General features: G+C 40.7%; 1 protein-coding gene across 3 annotated transcripts in view; it reads left to right on the top strand.

Moving 5' to 3' along the window:
• LOC109914322 (fibroblast growth factor receptor 4-like) overlaps window positions 1-26,030 on the top strand; it is a 272,492-nt gene that overhangs the window by 228,526 nt on the left and 17,936 nt on the right. The gene's annotated exons all lie outside the window — the stretch shown is intronic.

Here is a 26,030-nt window from a genome sequence, read left to right as displayed (position 1 = left end):
TACAGCACCAATATGTTTTGAAATCTGGTGCCAAAATGATGCCAGGTACCTAGATCTTGTATCCCACTGGCTGATCGAATAAACCAACATCTTCCTTTTGTTGTTACTAATGAACAGAGTACAGACAATACTCAACCAGCCTGTCCTTGAGAAACACAAGAAAATGTGCTTTGGACCTTATTTAGGTTGTGCAGAACTTGCTCAACAGTCCTAACTGTGTGAATATCTATGCTAACACCAGTTTAAGATAATCAGTTGAACCCTTAAATATGGCTTTATTACATTTGCAGTAGAAGCCCATTCTCTGGAAACAAAAGATAGGGAGAAGGTGGTGTGAGGTTGTTGTGATGTATTGTATTGTGATGGAGGATGCTCATTAAACCAGTTAGGAAGTGACATTATGGCCTTTTGTTCTTGTACTCCAATCTCCTTGTAATAAAGAAGAATTGGTACTGTTGTTCAGAATTTTATGGTAAGCACAACTGGAATAACTCATGCAATTTTTGTTCCTGTATTTAAGGAAGGGCACCCTTGCATCCGAGGCAGCAGTGTAAATGTTCACTAGATTGGCCCTTGGAATGACAGGGTTGTCCTGTGTGGAGAGGCTGAGTAAATGAGCCATGTATTTTCTCAAATTTAAAAGAATGCGTGGTGATGTTGTTGAAACATAGCATTCTGAGCAACTTGACAGGGCAGACAGAAGTTGTTTCCCCTGGATGAGCAATCTAGAACATTGGTGATGCTTATTTTTAAGACTGAAATTTGAAGACTACTTTATCATTGTATCTAATGTATTAGGTGATTTTTGACATGCAGTAACAATATCTTCCAAGTTTTATCTTGGCATATATGCAAGTCTAGGTACCCCAGAAGCCAGAAAGTTGGCACTTGTCACTCGTCACTCTTTAAGAGATTTTTAAATGGGCAATCAGCCTTATTGAGGAAGTAGATTAAAGCTCCACATTTACTGGATTGGCAAGTTCAGGGACCAGCCTCTGCAGTGAGATTCGGATTATGCCATTGATTGAATTGGCATGTCTGTTTCGCTCACTTCTGCAGGTATCAGCCATCACGGTACTTAAAACACAGTTTGTAGAAATCCATATGCAACACTCATCAGTGACAATTCTAGGTGCAGATCTGATGAAAGAAGTATTCTGCAATGATTTCAGCCAGGTCATTGGATAAATACAAATATCAAGATAAGCTCATAATTCTTCATTTTTACTGTCAGAGCGTACAAATTCCAATATGGAAGATGATCTTGGGACACGTGGGGCATCAGTTGAGTGAACTCTTCCAGCTGGCTTCTTTTGTAGATGCAGTGTGTTTAACCTCAACATCATGTATGCTATTCTCCAACAAATCTGAAAATAGCATGGTTTCTCCTCAGATCAAACAATGTCGTGCAACAAAGATCCCAACGATGTTTGTGGTACCCAATGCATTATAACTGCAATGTTTCACCAGCTTTTGAAGATGTTTCCTAAAGTGCTATGGCACAGGCAACCACACAGGAAGCTTGGTGTAACTATCTTAAAAGACTTGATGAAGAAGCAGGCACTACAATGGGTGGAGGAAAGGGAGGGAGAGAAAGAAGTTGCAAAAATAAGAACTGTTTGTTTTAAACCAAAGAAATACTCGGCGAAATAAAAACCAAGCAGACTTGATTTTAAAAGAAATATTGTGATTGGAGATACAGTAACTGCCTGGTTAAAATCTTACAGCTTTCTGCATAAATCATGGAAGCACATTATCTGTTACCTTGACAGTCTGTGGATGGCATGTTTAGAGGAATGGCTTTTTGTATGCAGGTATGTGTCAATTATGTGCGTTCTCTTGTACATGTCTAAATACTGTCTAGAAAATGAATGTGTTCCTTGCATTTTGTGACCTCAATTTTAATGTTGAGGTTATTGAATTCTGCTAATTCTACTTGAGGTATTTAGAATCGTACGTATATCAGTGTAAATTTGGAAGATACACTATCACCTTTCATTCTTTCAAACTCTAGAAATGACAGGCCCAATTTATTCTGCCCATGTATTAGCTTTAGGGATGGACAGATTGTCCTATCTGGTTAACTTTTTTTTTACATCATTGCCTCTGATGCAGATGTGCCCTTTCAAATATGGAGACAAACATTGCATGTGACACTCCAGATGAGCTTTCCTCAACTAAATGCAGAACTGCAGATGCTAGAAATCTTAAACAAAAACTATGTACTGGAGAAACACAGCAGGTGTGGCAGCATCTGTAGGAGAAAAAGAGAAAACAGTTAACATTTCAAGTTCAGTGACCCTTTGTCGGAATTTTTCATGAAGGGTCACTAGACTCCATTTACACTTTTCTCAGCTGTATACAGTGGTACCAATTCTCCTTTATTGCCAGGTGATTTGAGTATTAGAATAAAGGCCAAATTCTATTTGCTTGTTATACTTGCATCTAACACTTTTCCTTCTGCAAATATACCTGACTCTCTCAACATTCATTTGCCACTTTGAATAAGTGTCTCTTAGAATTCTGGGTATATGCCACTGTGTTCTAGTGATTTTGGATATTAGTTTGTTAATTTTTTGATACTTTGTCTTTCCTGATATTAATATGTCAATGTATTCACTCTTGCTATTTCATACGTTACCTTCTTTGTGTAATTTTGAGTCTTCGACTGTGAAGATATTGAACAAATATTTTTGCCTGTCTCTGCCATTTCCTCATTCCTCACACTAATTTCTGCTGCCTCTACCTCTAAGGGGCTAATGCTTGCTTTAGCCACTTTTCTTGTAATGTGGTTTTCTATTCCTGGCTTGTTTACTTTTGTTACTTATTTTCCCTGTTAACTTTGACTCCCCTTCTGGCTTTTAAAATCATTTCAGTCCTCATGCATTACTACTAATCTTTGTAACCTTTTACGTCTTTTAATCTAAACTGTAAACTGTAATAGATCTTTATTGCCAATTTTTATCATTCTATGGAATTTTAAAAATATTTATTTAAATGTATTTTGGTTTTAAAGGAGCCTTTGACTTTGTCAACGTCCAGTTGACTTTGTTTAACTCCTCAGATTTTGTATGTTGTATTCAAAATTAATAGATAATTCCGTTGTAATATGATTACTGTTTCCCAGTGAATCGTTTACGAAGACCAACTAATTTAAACCAAAAGAACTGCAGAACTGTAAATCCGATGCAAAAACAGAAGTTGCTGGAAAAGCTCAGCAGGTCTGGTAGCATCTGAAGAAAAAAAATCAGTTAACATTTTGGGTCTGGTGACCCTGGTCAGAACAGTTCTGAGGAAGGCTCACCAGACTTGAAACAGTAACTGTGATTTCTCTTTACAAATGTTGCCAGACCTGCTGAGCTTTTCCAGCAACTTCTGTTTTTATAACCTTTTACATGCTGATGTACTGGTTCTGCTGCAAACAGAAATGGGTTTTTTTTGAGCATAATGATTTTCTCCCTTTAGACATTTTGTGCCCAGAGTTTTCCAGATTTTTGTTTGGCAATTTGTTACTGTTATAAAGTAAATTATCAACCTTCAATGCGTTCTGTTTTATTTTGTTCTGTCTAGATTTAGTCTGAGCTAGTTGTTTAGTCTTGGAAGTTATTTTGTTTTATTGCTAGTGTTTTTTGCTTTAAAAGTATGTAACATAATAGGAACGTTTTTAATAGATATTGATCATTGAGCTGGTGGACATGTCATTGAAATGCCTTTCAAGTTGTGCCTTGATTGTCCCTTCATTTTGTACTGAAGATTTCAATGCTGGATCATTGTTTGCCTCCTTTCCACTCAACCCTGCTGTTGGTTATCTGTTTACAAAAACTAGAACATTGATTATTGAAGGCCAATTTTTGGGATGAGCTTGCAATATGATTGCCTGTTTTCAAAGCATCATAAGATTGGCTGATACTCAGTTCAGTTGGCTTGTACTGGCTGTAAGAGGTCTCCGAAAGTCCACACTCTTGCATTTTTTTCAGTTTTCTATTTTTTTTTCTTTTTAAGAATTGATAGCAATGGTCAAAGCACCCAATTTATCTTTTGTGCAGTCTGTCAATGGAGGCATATTTCCAATAAATGTGAGAGTCTTGTGCTACGCTATTGAAATGACAAAGCTTCCTAGTTTTGTTGGATTGAGTTGACCATTTTGCCACACGGTGTCTAATAAAGCTATCCCTCGCCCTCGTCCTATCGTTCACTTCTTCTTCTGCATAAATAGCAACCTTTTCCTAGCTGCGGTCAGTTCAGAAGAAGGGTCACTAGACCTGAAACATTAATGCTAGTTTCCCTCTCCACAGATGCTTTCAGATCTGAGTTTTCCAACAGTCTCTCTTTTTTTTTTTTTTTGTTTGAATGTTTGTGGACTGTTTTGATTAGTCAGATGGAGAAGTCTAATGGGTTTACTTAAGGGACAGAGTTTAGTGTATGTGGTAGCAAGTGTCACATGGAGTGCTGCAGTGCATGTGCAATGGGTGGGGTAATACAGTTGGTCAAGAACCAAGGAAAGGAAGATAGTGAGTAAAAACAGCGTGAGGGACAGGAGGGGCGAAAGGAATGTATGAAAGTGGTGGATAAGATATTGGAATTTGTTAGGTAGGGCGAAATGACTGCCCCTTTGTTTTGGGTGGCACGGTGGCTCAATGGTTAACACTGCTGCCTAGCTGTGCCAGGGACCAGTGTTTGATTCCATTCTTGGGTGATTGTGTCTGGAGTTTGCATGTTCTCCCTATGATTGCATGGGTTTCCACTGGGTGCTCTGGTTTCCTCCCACAGTCCAATGATGTGCAGGCTAGGTGGATTGGCCATGCTGAATTATTCCATACTGTTCAGGGATGTGTAGATTAAGTGGATTACAGAAAAAGGGTAGGGGGGCTGGGTCTGGATGCAATGCTGTGAGGGTTTCTGTGGACTTGTTTGGCCAAAGGGCTTGTTTCCACACTGTAGGGATTCTGATATAATTCTACTCTACAATTCAACTTGTCATTCAAAAACTTCTTTGTTCAAAAATTATTCATGATTACTGAGTGAAAAAGTTTTAGAAAAGCAATTGGGTGACTAGAGAATAAATCAGCATTATTCAATCAACAAAAATGCTGATTATCATCCAGAGGTTCTACGTACTCTAACTCGTCCGTATATGCCATTACATAAACTTGCACTCGAAGCAGTCATATTGTTTTTGAAATTTAATTCTAAGCAAGGACTTTGTACAGAAGTCTTGTTCATGACATGTTGCCTTCACTGACGGATCAGGAAATTGGTGAATAAATTGAGCTGATCAGATGTAAACTTGTTTTTTCAACTTTGGCAAAAATACTTTCCAATTAGATTTACCAATTTTATGACAAATTGGTCACAAGGCTACGGTTGCTTTGCTGGGACCTATGTATACACGAACATCTTTTTATGTAGTTCTTTTCCCAAATTCAGAAGCCTTGATTCTATTCAATTCTTTGTCAAAAAGATGAATAGAAATTTTGTATTTAAAGAAGTTTAGTTGGAATAAAAATATTGATTTGACAATTTGTTTTGTGGGTTTGCCAGTCCCAGACAAGATTTTGTATGGTAAAACTTATGAACTTGGTTTTCCAATGCATTTCACAGTCAATGAAGTACTTTCAACTGGCAGTTGGATAAAGTCCTGCAAGGTTGAGATGCATGATGGAGGTTTAACCTGAGAGTCATCACTCCTCTGGTGAGTGGAAAGGTTGAAGAGGAGAGTCCTTTATGGTAACGTTAGGCAGTGTGGTAATTGAACCCATATTGTTGGCATCATTGCATCACAAACCAATCATCCAGCCAACTGAACTGACCAACCCCTAAAGTACAAAATTTGTGTATTGCTGAACAATAAATCAACATTACTGAAACAAAACATGATGCTGGAGCTTTTTGGCTTGCTTCCTTCACAGACAAATGCAAGAAGGTCAAATTTCAAACAAGCACAACAACCCTGTTCCTCCATAGGTTAAATTGTGGTTAGTAAGTTTTTAAATTTTAGCATTCATACATTTTTCCCCCCCCTTAGGAGTGCAGAACAAACAGCTTCAGCGACGTGTCTTTCTCTTTCTGCAATAATTTTTCAATATAGGGAAATGTGGCAACAATTTTCACAGCACTGTCCCTCGGCAGAAGCAAAATAGGTGACTAGCAAATTGCTTTTCATTGGTATTCAGGAATAATTGTTGACTAAGTTGTTGAGTGGCCTATGGTACCTTTCTTTTGAGTTGTAGCATGAAACCTAATGTCCAGGCATATGTGCAGTGTTTAGCGTCTTATCCAAAGATAACACATCTAGCAGTGCTACCATAATGTAGTACTGGACTGGCATGCTAGTCTTGCTGGAGTTATGGGTTCAAACATCACTTCCTAATCAAAGATGAGATTTGAGTCATGGCTGACAGCTTTAAAAATGCTGTATTAGTTCAAGGATATAAGGCAGGTGTATGTTGCTGCTTAAAAGTGAGCGCTGGAAGAGGTAAATTTCAATTCACTTTTCTATTCTTGTATGGTTGTGGGTATTGTTAGCAAGCCCAGCATTTGTTGCACATTTCTAGTTGCACTTTGACTGATTGTGCTATCTGCTCCCTGAAATGGCCCAGAGACAACCGGTTAGGAGTCGTCCACATTGTGGGTAAGGAGTCACATCTTGGCCCGAGCGGGTAAGAACAACAGACTTCCCTAAAGGACAACTGAGGGCAAACACTACAAAGCTCTGTGTAGTTTGTAGATGTTTGGCTCCCACTAATCAGCCCTGCAACACTGATACAGTCAAGACCAAGTTATACAGATTTTTGATCTATAAAGAGGTCCAAGGTTCCTTGGTTGGGGGTGGTGGGGAAGTGAGAGTCACGAGATGAGAGGAGTCAGAAAAGCAGAATTAAATCCATGATCTTATTGAATGGCAAAGTAAGCGTGAGGGGCCAAATGGTCTCCTATTTCTGGTTATCTTTCAAAGTCTTCTGAACAGCTATTTCACGTGCACTGTCCTTAACATTTTAAAGGCTTATAGATTTGACAGTTCTGTAACCTATTACTTTTTCTTCTCTTAGAATATCTCGAGGGCAAGATGGATCGTTCCTGTGAATATGAATTGTCAGGCAGTGCTTTGCCTTTTGCTAATCCGCAACAGTTCCCAAATTCATTGGGTTTTGATGTTTCTGAAATTAATGATCGAAGTTGCAGGCCAGGACAGAATATTTGTGAACAAGAGTGTTGTAATCTGCAGGACAGAAGTGCTGTTCAATTGTCTACTGACTCAAAGGATGGTGCACAGTCTGCATTTAATGGACATGTTTCAGTACCGCCCTATATTCCGTTGCGCCGACTTCAAGATCTGGCTTCTATGATTCCTACAAGGTTTTCTGAGACCCCAGAGACAAAACAGTGGTCTGAATCACCTGAGGGCTCTCCTACCCGGGATTGTTGTGCAATTGATGAAGGCAGATGCACTCCTCCAGTATCTGATTCTACCCAAAATGGTTCTCCAGAGCTAAAGTTAAAGATAACTAAGTTGGTTATGAATGGAAAGATGATGTTTGAATCATCCATCTGTAGTGAGGTGGAAACAGAGGATGCGAAGGATTCTCAAGATCATTCGTCTGTTATCAAAGAGGTCGAAATACCAGTATCGCACAGAGCAAAAAGAATGAGAAAGAAAAGTATTAAATACAGTCCCTCCCATGAATCTGAACAGAAAGTGGACAACAAGATAGCCTTTTATCCACCACCCGTTCCAGTGGAAGGAAGGAAGAGCGTGAGTTTTGCTTGCATGCAGAGTCTAACTTTGATATAAATATTAAACGAAATTAATTAATGTGGTATGCATTGCACATACATTGTAAGGGCTGCTTTTAGCAATCTCTATCAAACATTGCTTAATGCCATGCCATGAATTGCATTCACCCTGTTGGACAGCTGCATGGCAATTCATGTAATTTGAGGATTGCATAGGAAGTGAATAGGGAATTTGAGCTCTTCCTGTAAATATGCAAGGGAGTTCCTTCCTAGAAGGTGTAATTTTTAGCTTTTTTACCTGTTGAGTGACCATATCTAGAGTAAGTAATAATCAATGGCTTGAGGACATGACATACAAGAAATCCCAAAGCATTTCACTGAGGTATTATGGAGGGGAGAAAGTGATACTGCACTGTAAAAGATGCTTGTTCAGAAATCAAAAAATCTGAAGTGTAGAGACTTGAATGAAATGTGGTAAAATACAGAAGCAGAAATGAGCAGACATTTTTTTAATCAATGTTTTGACAGGTTTTGGCTCCTATCTGAAGCAGATGGGACATCAGCCAGTAGTATAGACATTACCACTGTGTCACAGTCCCCTTAGCACAAAGATGTTAAGAGGCAATTTCAGAGTTTAAGGCCAAAGCCATGTCTTCAGTTGCCATCAGTGGTGGAGTAAAATTTAAGATTAAAGATGCTCAAGAAACCAATTTCCTAATAAAAAGCCTATGGCTGGAGGAGATTGCATAGAAAGGAAGAGGTGAGGCCATGGAGAGGCTTGAAAGCAAGAATGAGCATTTCAAAATCTATATATTGCTTGAGGGAATGGGATATGAAAAGAGTGAAGGTACTGGTTGCAGAGTTTTGGAATGACCTCTGGTTTAAGCAAGATTGAATGTTATTTACTGGCCATAAGTATATTGGAATCGTCTAAAGACGATAAAGAACACAGAACAATACAACACAACAAAGGGCCTTTGGCTGTCCAAACGCTGTGCCAGCATATTTTGCCCTTCCATATTGAAACAGTCTTCACTTACAGGATCCATATTCCTCTACTCCCTTCCTAATCATGTATGTGTCCAGATGTTTCTTGAATGCTGCAATTGCCTGCTTCCACCACCACTCTGGCAACACTTTCCCGGTATTTGCCATCCTTTGTGTGGTAAACCTTGCCTTGCACATCTCTTTATTTGGAAACCCTCCACTCCACTGTATCTTGAACCTGTGTCCACTGAAAAAAATCCAGTCTATTCAACGTATCTTCGTAGCTGAAATCACCCACACCAGGCAGCATCCTGCTAAACCTTTTATGAACACACTCCAAAGCATCTGCTTCCTTCTGGTAGTGTGGTGACCAAAGCTTGAATGAGCTTGAGTCAGCGAATGAGCTGAGAAGAGTGAAGTTGAACAATGCTATAGAAATGGAAATAAAGATGGTCTTGGTCTTGGTGACCGTGCAATCATGTCAAGATTAGGATTAAATGTGACGTCAAGGTTGCAAATGGACTGGTTTAATCTTGGACTTGTCGGGCAGAGGAATGGAGTTGAAACTATTTGGAGTGGGATTGAAATATGGCTTCAGTCTTGTGAATATTTAATGTACATTTCTGCACATTCAAAACTGGAGTTTAGAAAGTATCTGGTAATGTAGCAATGATGGTGTTGAGAAGTGGGTCAAAAGGTATGCATAAATTCCTTGCAGTGTGGAAGCAAGCCACTTGACCCATGTCCACCAACCCCACAAGAGCAACCCACACAGACCTGCCACATACCCTATCCCCATAACCCTGTATTTCCCATGGCTAACCCACCTAGCCTGCACATCACTAGACGTTATGGAAAATTTACCATGGCCAGTCCACTTAACTTGCACAGTTTTGGACTATGGGAGGAAACCCACGCAGACCCTGGGAGAATGTGCAAACTCGACATATAGTCATCCAAGAACATAGAACATAGAACATTACAGCGCAGTACAGGCCCTTCGGCCCACGATGTTGCGCCGACCTGTGAAACCAATCTGAAGCCCATCTAACCTAAACTATTCCATTATCATCCATATGTTTATCCAATGACCATTTAAATGCCCTTAAAGTGGGCGAGTCTACTATTTTTGCAGGCAGGGCATTCCACGCCCTTACTACTCTGAGTAAAGAACCTACCTCTGACATCTGTCTTATATCTATCACCCCTCAATTTAAAGCTAGCCATCACCATCCGAGGAAAAAGGCTCCCACTGTCCACCCTATCTAATCCTCTGATCATCTTGTATGTCTCTATCAAGTCACCTCTTAACCTTCTTCTCTCTAACGAAAACAGCCTCAAATCCCTCAGCCTTTCCTCATAAGACCTTCCCTCCATACCAGGCAACATCCTGGTACATCTCCTCTGCACCCTTTCCAATGCTTCCACATCCTTCCTATAATGCGGTGACCAGAACTGTACGCAATACTCCAAGTGCGGCCGCACCAGAGTTTTGTACAGCTGCAACATGACCTCATGGCTCCGAAACTCAAAGCCTCTACCAATAAAACCTAGCATACTGTACGCCTTCTTAACAATGCTACCAACCTGGGTGGCAACTTTCAGTGATCTATGCACATGGACACCGATATCTTTCTGCTCGTCCACACTACCAAGAATCTTACCATTAGCCCAGTACTCTGTATTCCTGTTACTCCTTCCAAAGTGAATCACCTCACACTTTTCCGCATTAAACTCCATTTGCCACCTCTCAGCCCAGCTCTGCAGCTTATCTATGTCCCTCTGTAACCTGCAACATCCTTCCGCACTATCCACAACTCCACCGACTTTGGTGTCATCCGCAAATTTACTAACCCATCCTTCTACGCCTTCATCCAGGTCATTTATAAAAATGACAAACAGCAGTGGCCCCAAAACAGATCCTTGAGGTACACCACTAGTAACTGAACTCCAGGATGAACATTTCCCATCAATCACCACCCTCTGTAGTCTTACAGCTAGCCAATTTCTGATCCAAACTGCTAAATCCCCTTCAATCCCATGCCTCCGTATTTTCTGCAATAGCCTACCATGGGGAACCTTATCAAACGCTTTACTGAAATCCAAATACACCACATCAACCGCTTTACCCTCATCCACCTGTTTGGTCACCTTCTCGAAGAACTCAATAAGGTTTGTGAGGCACGACCTACCCTTCACAAAACCGTGTTGACTATCCCTAATCAAATTATTCCTTTCTAAATGATTATAAATCCTATCTCTTATAATCCTTTCCAACACTTTACCCACAACCGAAGTAAGGCTCACTGGTCTATAATTACCAGGGTTGTCTCTACTCCCCTTCTTGAACAAGGGGATAACGTTTGCTAGTCTCCAGTCTTCTGGCACTATTCCTGAAGACAATGACGACATAAAGATCAAAGCCAAAGGCTCTGCAATCTCTTCTCTAGCTTCCAGAGAATCCTAGGATAAATCCCATCCGGCCCAGGGGACTTATCTATTTTCACACCTTCCAGAATTGCTAACACCTCCTCCTTATGAACCTCAATCCTGTCCAGTCTAATAGACTGTATCTCAGTATTCTCCTTGACTACATTGTCTCTTTCCTGCGTGAATACTGACAAAAAATATTCATTTAGCACCTCTCCTATCTCTTCGGACTCCATGCACAACTTCCCACTACTGCCCTTGACCGGCCCCAATCTTACTGTAGTCATTCTGTTATTCCTGACATACCTATAGAAAGCTTTAGGGTTTTCCTTGATCCTACCTGCTAAAGACTTCTCATGTCCCCTCCTGGCTCTTCTTAGCTCTCTCTTTAGGTCCTTCCTGGCTAACTTGTAACTCTCAAGCACCCTAACTGAGCCTTCATGCCTCATCTCTACATAAGCCTCCCTCTTCCTCTTGACAAGAGATTCAACTTCTTTAGTAAACCACGGTTCCCTCGCTCGACCACTTCCTCCCTGCCTGAGGTACGTACTTCTCAAGGACATGCAGTAGCTGTTCCTTGAACAAGCTCCACATTTCAATTGTGCCCAGCCCCTGCAGTTTCCTTCTCCATCCTATGCATCCTAAATCTTGCCTCATCGCCTCATAGCCTCATAATTGCCTTTCCCCCAGCTATAACTCTTGCCCTGCGGTATATACCGATCCCTTTCCATCGCTAAAGTAACCGTAACTGAATTGTGGTCACTATCACCAAAGTGCTCACCTACCTCCAAATCTAACACCTGGCCTGGTTCATTACCCAGTACCAAATCCAATGTGGCCTCGCCTCTTGTTGGCCCATCTACATACTGTGTCAGGAAACCCTCCTGCACACATTGGACAAAAACTGACCCATCTGAAGTACTCGAACTATAGTGTTTCCAGTCAATATTTGGAAAGTTGAAGTCCCCCATAACAACTACCCTGTTACTTTCGCTCCTATCCAGAATCATCTTTGCAATCTTTTCCTCTACATCTCTGGAACTTTTCGGAGGCCTATAGAAAACTCCCAACAGGGTGACCTCTCCTTTCCTGGTTCTAACCTCAGCCCATACTACCTCAGTAGACGAGTTGTCATCAAACGTCCTTTCTGCCACCGTAATACTGTCCTTGACTAACAATGCCACACTTCCCCCTCTTTTACCACCTTCCCTGATCTTACTGAAACATCTAAACCCCGGAACCTGCAACAACCATTCCTGTCCCTGCTCTATCCATGTCTCCGAAATGGCCACAACATCGAAGTCCCAGGTACCAACCCATGCTGCAAGTTCACCCACCTTATTCCGGATGCTCCTGGCATTGAAGTAGACACACTTCAAACCACCTTCCTGCCTGCCGGTACACTCCTGCGACCTTGAAACCTTATTTATGACCTCATTACTCTCAACCTCTTGTACACTGGAGCTACAATTCAGGTTCCCATCCCCCTGTTGAATTAGTTTAAACCCTCCCGAAGAGCATTAGCAAATTTCCCCCCCAGGATATTGGTACCCCTCTGGTTCAGGTGTAGACCATCCCGTTTGTAGAGGTCCTACCTATCCCAGAATGACCCCCAATTATCCAGGTGTCTGAATCCCTCCCTCCTGCACCATCCCTGTAGCCACGTGTTCAACTTCTCTCTCTCCCTATTCCTTGCCTCGCTAGCACGTGGCACGGGTAACAAACCAGAGATAACAACTCTGTTTGTTTTTGTTCTAGCTCTAAGCTTCCACCCTAGCTCCTTGAATTTCTGCCTTACGTCCCCATCCCTTTTCCTACCTATGTCGTTGGTGCCTATGTGGACCACAACTTGGGGCTGCTCCCCCTCCTCCTTAAGGATCCCGAAAACACTATCTGAGACATCACGGACCCTGGCACCTGGGAGGCAACACACCAACCGCGAGTCTCTCTCGTTCCCACAGAATCTCCTATCTGTCCCCCTAACTATGGAGTCCCCAATGACTAATGCTCTCCTCCTCTCCCCCCTTCCCTTCTGAGCAACAGGGACAGACTCTGTGCCAGAGACCTGTACCCCATGGCTTACCCCTGGTAAGTCGTCCCCCCCCAACAGTATCCAAAACGGTATACTTGTTTTTGAGGGGAATGGCCACAGGGGATCCCTGCACTGTCTGACTGTAACGCATCTACTTTTTTCTTGTACCTGAGGTGTGACTACCTCCCCGTAACTCCTCTCAATTACCCCCTCAGCCTCCCGAATGATCCGAAGTTCATCCAGCTCCAGCTCCAGTTCCCTAACACGGTTTCCGAGGAGCTGGAGTTGAGTGCATTTCCCGCAGATGAAGTCAGTGGGGACACTAGTGGTGACCCTTACCTCCCACATTCTACAGGAGGAGCATACAACTGCCCTAACATCCATTCCCACTGTTCTGAATTCCCAAACAGACAAATAAAAAAAAAACTAGTAGCCTTACCAAATCAGCGCTCAGAACTTTTTTTTTGGTTAGAGGAGGAGGATGGGTGGGAGACACTACCTAGGTAGTGTTTTGGGTGAAGCAACCGCCCAAATATATTACCTCACTCCAAAAATGGAGTCACGCGCGGTAAGACTTTTATAATCGAAAAGCTCACCTTCCCAGGCTGCCCTCGCGCTTCCTCCCGGACTCCCGCTGCTGAAACAACTGAAAGGCTGGAATTGAACCCAGATCCCTGGCTCTGACGCAGTAGTACTAGCCACTGTGCTGCCCTTAGAGGTGGGCCATTGCAAGAGATACTGTGTATAAGATTAGACACCTAAGAATTGAACCAGGTGAGAGTAGCACTACCTAATGTTTGCTAGTTTGTGGGATATGCACATCAATGATTGCGGAGCATTACATGCTGTGTTAAGCAATTGAAGCAGAAATAAGCCATTCAGTCCAAGTCTGATCTGTCATTCAACAAGATCATGGCTGATCTGAGAATGCTCAACTTTACTACCTTCCCCATTATCCTTGATTCCCTTACTGACTTAAAAATCTACCTCAGTCTTGAATATACTTTAATGACTGAGCCTTGACAGTGCTCTCTCTGGCAAAGAATTCTCCCTCAGAAGAAAGTCCTCCTCATTTGTCTTAACTAGTTGAGCCCTTAATGTGAGATTATAATCCTTTGGTCCTAGACCCTTCCACAAGGAGAAGCAACCTTTTAGGGGACAGGTTAGCTGCTAAGAATCTTGAATGTTTCAATAAGATTACCTGACAGTTCCAAAATACTCTCCTCAAGACAATCCCTCCATACCTAGGAACAACTTGGTGAACTTTCTCTGGACTGTCTCCATTACCAGTATATCTTTATTCTCCAAAACTGTTTGTTTGTAGTATTCCAGTTGTCTAACTAGTACCAGTATAGTTAAGGAGAGATCCCTATCTTTGTACTCTGTTCTCTTGGAAGTAAAGGCTAACATTTCATTTGCCTTCCCTAGTACCTGCTGGACTTAACGTGCAAACTTTTTGAGACTTATGCATGAGGACTCCTAATCCTTTTGTGTTACAGCCTTCTGCAGACTTTCTCCATTTAAATAATATTCAGCTCCTCTCTTTTTTGGCCAAAGCGCATGACCCCATGTTTTCCTACATCGTATTGCATCTGCAAAGTTTAAGCTCACTTGCTTAACCTGTCTATATCCCTGTGTAGTCTGTCATCCTTGCCACTTCCTGCCTAATTTTGTCATCTGCAAACCTTGTAATAGTACATTCACTTTCATCCAATTTATTAACATATATCAAAAAAAAAAATTGTGGCCTCTGCACTGGTCCTTGTGGCACTCTTAGTTACAAGTTTGCCATTGTCAAAATGCTCCCCTTATCTCAACTGTCCTTTTATTAGTTATCCAAGCTAATATATCATCTGTAACTCCACTGGCACTTTTATCTTATTAAGTAGCCTAAAGTATGTTAGTTTGTCAAACACCTTCTGGAAATCTAAATAGATTTCATCCATTGCTTCCTCTTAATCTACCTTGCTTGTTACCACCTCAGAACTCTAATAAATTTGTTGGGCATGATTCTGTGTGCAGCTTCATGGAGCCACACTAAATCTGATTGATAAAAGGCTAGAATCTATTATACAGAATGCAACGGCAAAGAATTTAAAAATACATAATTTAATCAATGACTGGTATTAAGTTAACTGACCTGTAGTAACTTTTTTTCTTAAACTTCCCTTTTTTTTTGAATAAAGCTGTTACATTGGTAGTCTTCCAAACCTCCAGTACCTTTCCAGAGTTTCTAAATTCCTGGAAGCTTACCAGTGTAGCCACTAAGGCTGTAGTTATTTCTTCTAATATCCTAGGATGTATCCTGTCGGGCCTAAAGGACATGTCAATTTTTAGCCTTATTAGTTTCCCTAGCAGTTTATCTCTAGTTGTTGCCATTCACAGAAACAGACCCTTTGGTCCAACTTGTCTATGCAGACCATATTGTATTTGCTACTTGTTGCCTTTTTTCCCCCCACCCCTTTCTTATTTAGTATTTTTGGAATGCTATTAGTGCCTACTGACCAGAAGGCCAATACAATTTGTTTATTCAACCTCTGCCGTTTACTGGTCTCCTTATTGCTCATTTTCAGTTGCTGTGGAGAAAGTAATGGTAAGCTGCCTTCTTGAATCACTGCCATCCTTGGGTTGCGGGTACAGTGCTATTGGGGAGCTTCAGGATTTTGACCCAGTAACAGCCAAGAAATAACAATGTAGTTCCAAGTTAGGATGGTGCATATCTTGGAAAGGAATTTTTAGGAGAGTTGGGCTGCCAAGTGGAACCTAACACGTGCTCCATCACAAATAAGAGAAAATCTAACTACTGAAATGTAGTTATGACATTCAGTGGTGTTACCATCACTGAGTCCCCCACTATCAACATCCTGGGGGCTTCCTGTTGACCAGAATGATGGTATATTCAATTGTGTTAATGTGGCAGACAGGGATGAAAAGGACAGCAAGGGAAACTTTGTCTTTGTCACAGTTAAATAAAAATAATGTTTATGATGGAGCTACTTTGGAACTGTGATAGGTTTGGAAACCTGATTTGAAAAGATTTAACAAGCATGCTTAGATGGGTGAGATCGGGGGATGATACCACATTCGAGGACTTTGGAGAGGAAAGCAAGATTGGAGATGAGGAAATACTTTGCAGAGATGGCAGATTTGAAGGATATTTGTTTTTTTTGGAATACAGTAAACTATTTACAATATTGGCTAATGTGGCAATTACTTCAGTTGTCAGCATTGGTTATAAGCCAGAAGGAGACTGAAATGTTTCAGTGGTAGAGCAAAGGACAGTAAACTGATCAATGTGAATGGAAATCTCATGAAAGATTAGAAAATCAGACTTGAGTTGGATCCTGCCACGTAGTCAGTTTTGTCCAAACCAGAAATAAAAACTAACTGTTGGAGAAATTCAGCAGTCTGGCAGCATCTGTGGACAGAAAGCAAAGCAAAGCTCATGTTTTGAGTCTAGTGACACTACTTCAGAAACGCACTTCCGAAGAAGTGTCACTGACTGGAATGTTACCTTTTGCGTTCCATCCACAGATGCTGCCAGACTTGCTGAATTTCTTCAACAATTCCTATTTTTGTTTCAGATCTTCATCTGCAGTTTTTTTTTATTTTGTTGTCCAAACCAGTGTTTTCTTGATGTTGAAAGTTGTCTAGGAATTTTTAACGAAAATGAAAAGGACTGGGGTATTCAGCAGGTCAGACATCTCTCATTTGTGAAGAAAAACAATTTGCATTTCAGGGTGATTGTTCATTAGAATGCATTTGCATAAATTTTGAGACAATTTTAAGAAGATGTAGATTTTCTTGCATCAAAGAAAAAAGCACATTAGGGGCAGATTTTACTCCAGTTTACACCAGTACAAAAACCTGCTTTCCAGAGCAGTCCAGAAGTTTTGAAGCCTGAAGTTAGAAAAAGTTCAATTGCTGATCCTTCCCCAGATCTTCACCAAGGGGCATTTAAGCGGCTACTAGCTAGGCATATGGATGATAGTATAAGATAGGGGTGGAGGTTAGATAGACCTTAGGATTAGGATAAAAGTTCGGCACAACATCGTGGGCCGAAGGGCCTGTTCTGTGCTATACTGTTCTATGTTCTAAACCCCTACAAAGTAGGAGTATGTCAAAAAAGTTAGCTTGATTTACTTGTTAAAATGCAACCAATGCTGGAATCAGTGCAACTTTAAACAATAAAAGTAAATCCTTCTGGACAAAAAGGGAAGGGAGTGGTAGAAGGATATCCATTTTGAGGTGCTCATGATAGAGCCATGAGACGTAGGAGCAGAAATTTGGCCCATTGAGTCTGCTCTGCCATTCAATCATGCCTGGTAAGTTTCTCAACTCCATTCTGCTGCCTTCTCCCCATAATCCTTGATTCTCCTTGACAATCAAGACTCTTGTCTATCTCCGTCTTAAATGTACTCAATGACATGGCCTCCACTGCCTTCTGTGGCAATGAATTCCAAAGATTCACTACTCTCTGACTGAAGAAGTTTTCCCTTTACAGAGACAAAAGGGAGATCCTTTAGAATGAAAGCTATGCCCTCGGGTCCTAATCGCTCCTGTTAGTGGAAATATCTTCCCAATGTCCATTCTATCCAGACCTTTCAGTATTCTGTAAGTTTGAATTAGATGCTCTCTCATCTTTCCAAACTGTATTGAGTATAGATCCAGAGTCCTCAAATGTTCCTCGTATATTAAGCCTTTCATTCCTAGGATCATTCTTGTGAACCTCCTGGACCTGCTCCAGGGCCAGTACATTCTTCCTGAGATATGGGGCCCAAAATTGCTCAATATTCTAATTGTCGTCAAAGCAGAGCCTTTCAACTTCTCGGAAGTGCGTTCCTGCTTTTATACTCTAGTTTTCGCAAAATAAATGCCAATATTGTATTTGCTTTCCTAACTACTGACTCAACCTGCAAGTTAACATTAAGAAAATCCTGGACTAGGACTCCCAAGTCTCTTTTGCACTTCAGATTTTCTGAATTTTCTCCCCATTTAGCAAATAGTCTCTCTATTCTTACTACCAAAGTCCATGATCTCACATTTTCTCACGTTGTACTCCATCTGCCACTTCTTTGTCCCCTCTCCTATCCTGTCTAAATCCTTCTGCAGCCTCCCTGCCTCCTCAATTCTACCTGCCACTCCACCTATCTTTGTACCGTCTGCAAACCTAGCCAGAATGCCTTCAGTGCCCTCATCTAGATCATTAATGTATAAAGTGAAAAGTTGTGGTCCCAACACTGACCCTTGTGGAACACCACTAGTCACTGGTTGCCATACTGAGAAGGACCCTCTTATCCCCACTGTCTGTTTTCTGCCAGGCAGCTCATCATCTATCCATGCTGGTGCCTTGCATCTAACACCATGTGCCCTTATCTTACTCCGGAGCCTCCTTTTGGGCACCTTGTCAAAGGCCTTGTGGTGGTCCAACTAGGTATCATCCTTTGGCTGTCCTTCATCTAACCTCCCTGTTACCTCAAAGCATTCTAACAGATTTGTCAGGCATGACCTCCCCTTGATGGAGTCATGCTGACTTTGCCATATTTTACCAAGCACTTCCAAGTATTCAAAAATCTCATCCTTCACAATGGACTCAAATCTTTAAGTGACTGTGGTCAGACTAATCGGCCTGTAATGTCCTGTCTTTTGCTTTACCCCCCTCTTACATTAGTGATTTTCCAGTCCTCTAGGACCCTCCCTGACTTTGGTGATTCCTGGAAGATGTCCACATTTCTTCAGCTATCTCCTTCAGAACTCTGGGGTGTTGGGCATCTGGTCCCAGCCATTATCTACCTTCAGATCTTTGTTTTTCTAATAACTGACCAGGAACAATCTTGAAACAAAATACAAATGAAATAACTGTTAGATTCCAGCAGAGATGAATGTTTAAGTACCTTTTTAGTAATGAAATAAGTTCTGAGCAAACAGTGTTCAAAAATGAAGGACATCGTGTGTTGGGCAGTATGCCATATTAAAAATTTTACATAAATACACGTTGGTGGATGAGTGTTTTTAAAAAAAGAAAAAGGGGAAAAATATGAAGTATGACCATGCTGAACAAGGTCAATATGGCTAAAGCAGACTGCCATCTGACTCTGGATCATGATAAGCAAACTACAATATGGAACCTGATATTTCGGCCTGATCTGTCCGAGTTGGTGCCTGGACTCTGAAGATGGTATTGTCCTAACCCTCTTGCCCCTATTTATTTCCTGTAACATGCTCTTAAATGTTGATATTGACTCTGCCTTAATCAGTAACAGTGCATTTGACAAAAAGTCCTGTTTTTTTAATCACCTCAATATCTTGAATGCATCAATGTGCAGTAGCTCTGCATAGTGGGAGGCAGAAGAGAAGCTGACTTCCCAAGAAGCAGTCAGCAACCTTTAACCTGAAAATTTTTTATCAAGAAAAATTGCTTGAAATAAAAAAACATTTGAAGCAACAAGATGAAAGTTGGCATTTTTAAACAAAATACTAGACAAATTTACAAGTGTGTCTCAGGATGCATAACTTTGTGAGCATAATGAAATATGGGTACTGAGCTTGTGTAGCAATAGAAAAATACAGCAAATTTTTTATTAACTCTAACTCTAGTATTGTATTGACGATCTATCTTCTGTTAGATGAGACAAAGTTGAGGCCCTGTTCTCTTCCCCCACCCCCCACCTCAAGTGAAGGTGGTATTTTATTGATTCACGTATTAGCTATACACAGCTCATGATTGAATGACTGGCAGTGCTACAAGGTCCTGTTTTCCTGGTGAATCTTTGACAGATGAGTTTTAAGTGGCTGATTTTTTTTCTTTGCATTGATAGCATGCTGGACATCGTTTCTGCAAAATGATTCAGTCAACACATGAAAGATGTATTAGCAGGAAGAAAACTACATTTCAATCTACAAAACATTTGGTACATTGAGGTTATGAAAGATACCATAGAGATGAAAATATGTCAACTATGTATTTATTAATGACGACTTTGTTTTTTTAAAATCATTTCATGGGGTGTGGGTGTTAGTGCCTGATCCTAATTGTCCAGATGACAGTTCAGATTCAACCACATTGCTGTGGTCTTGGAGTCATATGAAGGCTGAATCCCAGCTAAGAATGGGAGATTTCCTTTCCCTAAAGGACATTGAACCACATGGGGTTCAAATGGCAAAAATGTTGTAAACTATGAAGATGGAAATTCAAAATTACATAGCAATATTGATTAGGTTAAGTGAAAGGTCGGAAGTTGACAGATGGATTTCAAAAGAAGTGACAGTGAGATCAACCACTTTGGACCTAAAAAGGACAATGTTGTATTTTGTGACTGGTGAAAATTTAGAAGCTGGTGTTTGGGGACTTTAGAGTCCGATGCACAGTTTACTAACATGTCATGAGGAGGTTCACAAAGTAATCAAAACGCCTATGATTTAACAGCTAGAAAATAGAATCCCGGGGAGTAAAAGTCATGCTTTTTAGCCATTCAAAGGCTTGGTTAAATCATACCCTGGAGTGTTGACAGCAGTTCTGGACACTGTGTCTTAGAAGGAATACATAAACCTTGTTAGTATTGCAACATAGATTTAGAATGATATCTGTATTCCAAGGATTAATTTGTATGAAATTAATCCAAAAACTTGGCAGTGGTGATCTGGTCAATAGGGTACATCAGAATGTTTCAGCCACACCTTCTGAGTCAGTGAAAGTAGAAAACACACTTTCACATACCAATTTGGAGACTATTGGACACTTTTCTTCCACAATCTGCAATTTGTTTTAAATCAGTTAATTTTAATTATGAAGTGTGTAGGTGTTTTTAGAGCCAAATGTGAGGATATGGAATAGTTGCAGATCAACCCTAATCTACTGATTGGCAGAATAAGAGCTTCATGGCTTCTTATTGCTCCTTCAGTGTAGCCTTGTGTTTGTTTCCTCCCTTTACTGCTGTTTACTTTTAATCATTGGCATTTCTGTTTCTGTTTTGTTTTCTATTTGGTTGTTTGATTTTCTTGGTTTAGTATTCAGTTCTGTGCATCAGTTCTCTTTTAAATCCTGTTTTTGTTTGATTTTGTTTTTAAAAGCCTTGAATTCATTTAAACTTTTTTCCAATTATTTTCTGCCTGGTAATCTTGTTCCTTCTTTGTTCAGTCTTGTCAATTTTTATTTTTGCCCACTGTGTTTGCCTTGTCAATTCCAGCACTTTGGAATACATGGACTGGTTGGACACCGTTATTACTGGGCTAGCAATCTTCAACGCATCCAGTTACTTTATCTGACAGCTGTGCATGTTTTGTTTCTCTCCAAATAATCATCTGATTCCTTCTTGAAAGCCTCAATTGAATCTGTCGTCTTCACATTCATGGGCAGTGTATTCCAGTTCCTAATTGCTTGTTGCTTCTTCAAAAAAAAAACCCTTATGTCACTGTTGCTTTTTCTGCCATTCGCTTTAAATCAATGTGAATTGTTTCCCACTATCTACTCTATTCAGGCCCGTTGTGATTCACTAAACTGCCGAATGATGGAAAATCATTTTAAGGGGCATTGAGTAAATCTATGGTTAGAGAAAATCATGCAACACAGCAAATACCACGTGCAGTCCTTCAAAACCTTCTCCAACGAAGGTCTAGCACTTCGAGAGGGTGTACCTTTTACTCCTGTTATAAACAGCATAAATGTGATTACCATACTCGCCTGCTTACTTTCAATCCATTCTCAAGTTCTACACTTAAACTAAAGCATCACTATGTCCCCATTTTATTTTCAGCAATGGTATATTTTGTTTTAGAATGCAAAATTAAGAGACATCAATCTTCTACTTCAAATGTCTCCACAAACTTAATTCCTTTTTTTGTCTCATTATGTAGCAGAGAAGAAAGTCATCCAGCCCATCATGCTAATGACTACTGTTTTAAAAGTACTTTTAAAACAGTAGTTACTGCAACTGTTAACATGCAAGGCAAGCTGCCATAAACAGCGATGGAATATAGGAACATATCTGTTGGTGGGTGTTGACTGAGGGCTAAAAATTGGTTAAGGGACTGGGAAACCTATTCTGCACTTCAAATAGTGTCATAGAATCTTTTTCATTCATCTCATAGGTTCAATGTATCATCTGATAGTATAGTGCTGTCCTAGTACTGCAGTGAAGTGTCAGTCTTGAATTATGTGCTGAAACCTCTGGAGAGGAACTTGATTCTGCAACCGTCTGACTCCAAATCGCGAGCGCTGCCACTTGTTACAATTGAACCTGCTTCTATTACCTTTTCAGGCACTGGCATTATAGACCGTAACTTGTTTATGGTCATCGCTCCTAACATTTAATCCACAGCTGCCAAGTTCCCTCTTGGACAATTTTTGCTGCTGTGTAGAGTTTTTGGGTGCTGTATTATGCTGCTATTCCTCTCCAAGAAAGGAAGTAACTTGATTTGCATTTGTAAAATGCTATTACAAATTTGGGTCGGTTGGAGATGCTTTCCTGAACACATGACATTAGCTTTCTCATGAGTGTCCTACACCATTTTCATGGCAGAACGACTCACGCAATGCAGTAGCTTTGCTCAAAAGTGTAATAATAGTACCCTATTATGAGGTGAACCGTATGCATAGCTCTCTGATTTGTTTGAAGGCAGACCGAGGAATGTCCTGTTAAGTCATGCTAGATGTGATTTGTCAAGCACGTTTATCTGCACTGGGTTCAGCATTTATGAATAGACTTGCTTTTCAGTCAGTGCAACTTGCTTACCTGCAGTACAAAATAAAGTAACCTTGGCTTAAATAAAATAACTACCAGGAGTTCTTCTACATTGTTAGTATTGCTGAAGTTTACTCTTGTATCTTTTGGGTTAAAAACCTGACTAATTTTACAGCTATTTATTAGCATGGCTATTAGGGAGTGTTATATTTCTAAACCTGTTTTTGCCTTCCATATTAATTAGAGCGGAAAGTCTGCCGGACAATTTAAATCAGTTACCCAGGCCTGCAGACTTCCTAACTAAGCTATTTACTAATTACCGCGGTAGGCTAATGTCACCTGTTTACAGATGTTTGGAAAACAGAATCCGTTCTATTCAAAATCCCTTCCAGATTTATCTATCTTTTTGGTGTATTAAAAACAAAGGGTGAAGAATCTTTGCTCGCAAATCTCAAAATTTAAAAACCACTTTTTTGTGGCTCAAATTTAATTAGAATTTTTCTGAAATTATTAACTCACTGACCATTTTTGAACTATCCCATGTACATAAAATGTGCAGTTTTACTTTTTGCTTTTAAACAAAAAAAGTTGATGCTCTTTTCAGAAGCATAGTAAAGGGGATGATGACTGTTATTGTCAACACGGATGTTTGAGAATAAATTGTCATTGCACCAAAGATATCTTTTGGTCAAGGATGCAATTGCCTAATTTTTGTGAACTTCTTTCCAGAGATTTAAACACACTTTGAATTTTATTTTCCATTATCATTGAAATGTTAAACAATGAGGCATCATTTGCATCCTTAGACATGTTTGTGTAATTTTTTCATAAACAACTGATAATGCAAGTCGGGTGTAAAAGCTCAGTTGTTATTTCAATATTTCTTTCTATAATGCACCACTTCCCCTTGGTTATAATAAAGGCACCTTGCAATATGAAGTTGTATTTGGGTTTTGATTGAAATAACTTGACTGCTTGTCCCTGATTTATACTTCAAAACTTTTGAGAATTTTATGAGAAACAATATACATGAGACATTATTCTGATTTAAGTAATTTTGATTTCAGTGCGCTGGAAGGCGGAAGAAGGTGATTCCAGTGAAATTTGAGGTTGGAGATTTGGTATGGGTGAAATTTAGTAGACGTCCTTGGTGGCCTAGTGCTGTTTGTCTTGACCCTCTACTGAAGACTCACTCCAAAATGAAAGGTAGGTATTTGAATGCAAAACTTTTTGAAAGAAATGTGAAGCTTGTTGCTGAGCTGAACTCTATGTTGCAAATATCTTCTAATCAGAAGCAGTTCCTTCACCTATGGCACATCTGTTCGGATGATGCCACCTTCCAAAACAGTGCTGATGTGGCTTGCTTCTTGCATAACTGTTGTTTCCCACCCACTGTGGTTGACAGGGCCCTCAGCAGCATCTGACCTATCACCTGTGCCCCTTCCCATCGCTCAACAGTGTGATCAGGTACCCCTTGTCCTCATTTTTCATCCAATCATCCGCTGTATTCAAAGGATCATTCTCCGCCATTCAGACAACTCCAGATTGCCAACATCAAACACATTTTCCCTTTCCTTCCCTTCCCTCATCTGCATTTCTTAGAGGTCATTCCCTCTGGGACACTCTAGTCAATTCATCAACCACTAACACCACCACCCCCCTCAATTTCCCATGGTGCCTTCTTATCTAACCACAGGGTATAACACCTGCCCTTCACCACCTCCCTGCTCACCATCCAAAGGCCTAAAGTCCTTCCAGGTGAAGCAGCCTTTCACCTGTACCACCTCCAATCTTGTGTATTGTATTTGCTATGCCTAATGTGGTCTACTGTACAAACGCAGACTGGGTGACTGCTTTGCAGAACACCTCCGGTCTGTGCGCATGCATGATTCCGGCCTTCCCGTAGCTGGTTGTTTTAACACAGCGTCCTGCTGGCATGCCCGTTTGTTTGTCCTTGGTATGCCACAGTGCTCCAGTGAATCACGGCGCAAACCTGGAGGAACAACATCTCCTCTTCAGACTAGGCACTTTACAGCCTTCTGGACTTGATACTGTGTTCAACACCTTCAAATTGTGAACCAACTCCCATTTCTTCCCTTTCTTTTGCCTTTACTTGCGTTCTTTGTCACCATGTCCTCTCTCAGTCCCACTGGAGTGGCAGGATGGAAGTCTTTCCAGTTTGGCAGTTAGACACCCCATTGTTCTGCCATTCTCACATTCCAATCACTGAATCTGAAATATCAACATCTTTTCTCCCCCAGCACTCTATACCCAACCACCCCCACCCCCGCACCCTCCAGCTATAGTATAAATGCTGCCCCACCCACACTTCACTTCACTTCAGCTCTGAAGGGTCATCTAGACTCCACGTTAGCTTGCTGTCTCTCCGTGGATGCTGCCTGACCTGCTGTAACCTCCAGCATTTGTTTTCAGCTGTAGATTGTGCCTACTCAACTCTTCTATGACCCTTTTGCTTACATGCCAGATTATTATCTCCCTTCCCTTGTTTGTTTTTATAGGCATTTCTCAGCGCAGTATCCTAGCCTCAGCTGACTTCAGCTGTTACGTCAAAACATTACATCCATCAGCAAACATCTCCACTTATTATGGAGACAATGTGTCAGTTCTGTTTGTAATTCCTTAGATATCGAAACAGTCTGTCCTTGCGTATTGCAAGACTTAGACAATACTCAAATCTGGGTATTGTCAAGTAACCAGTAATGTTACATGGGTATTAATGGTACCATCTTCCACAAGAGAGCCATAACATCTTGACTTTACATTGACATTTTGATGGCTGGAAATAACCAACTGTGGTCACCATTGACCAGAAGTGTAATAGAATCAGCCACATCAATAATGTAGTTAAAAGACTATGAGAGAATTTAGTTTTAATGTGGCAAGAGGTCTTCCTGATTTGCATAATGTGAATGATGAATATGCTTCTGCTGGCCTGGATGAGTACATATTCAGACAAACTTAAAGCTCTACCTTTTTTGTAACGTAGATGTTGCTTTTACACAAACAATGTAGATAATTGCCCAAGTACATCCTGTTCACAAATCAAATCTATATCTCCCATCTCTACACTCCATCAGTAAAGTGATGGAAGGTGTCATCAACAGAGCCATCAAATGGCATGCAGCAACAACCTCTGTTCAGTTTGA

This window comes from Rhincodon typus, chromosome 12 (assembly GCF_021869965.1).
Source record: "Rhincodon typus isolate 14 chromosome 12, sRhiTyp1.1, whole genome shotgun sequence".
Taxonomy (NCBI): domain Eukaryota; kingdom Metazoa; phylum Chordata; class Chondrichthyes; order Orectolobiformes; family Rhincodontidae; genus Rhincodon; species Rhincodon typus.
Note: the sequence above shows the minus strand (reverse complement) of the source record. Positions and strands in the feature narration are given on the sequence as shown.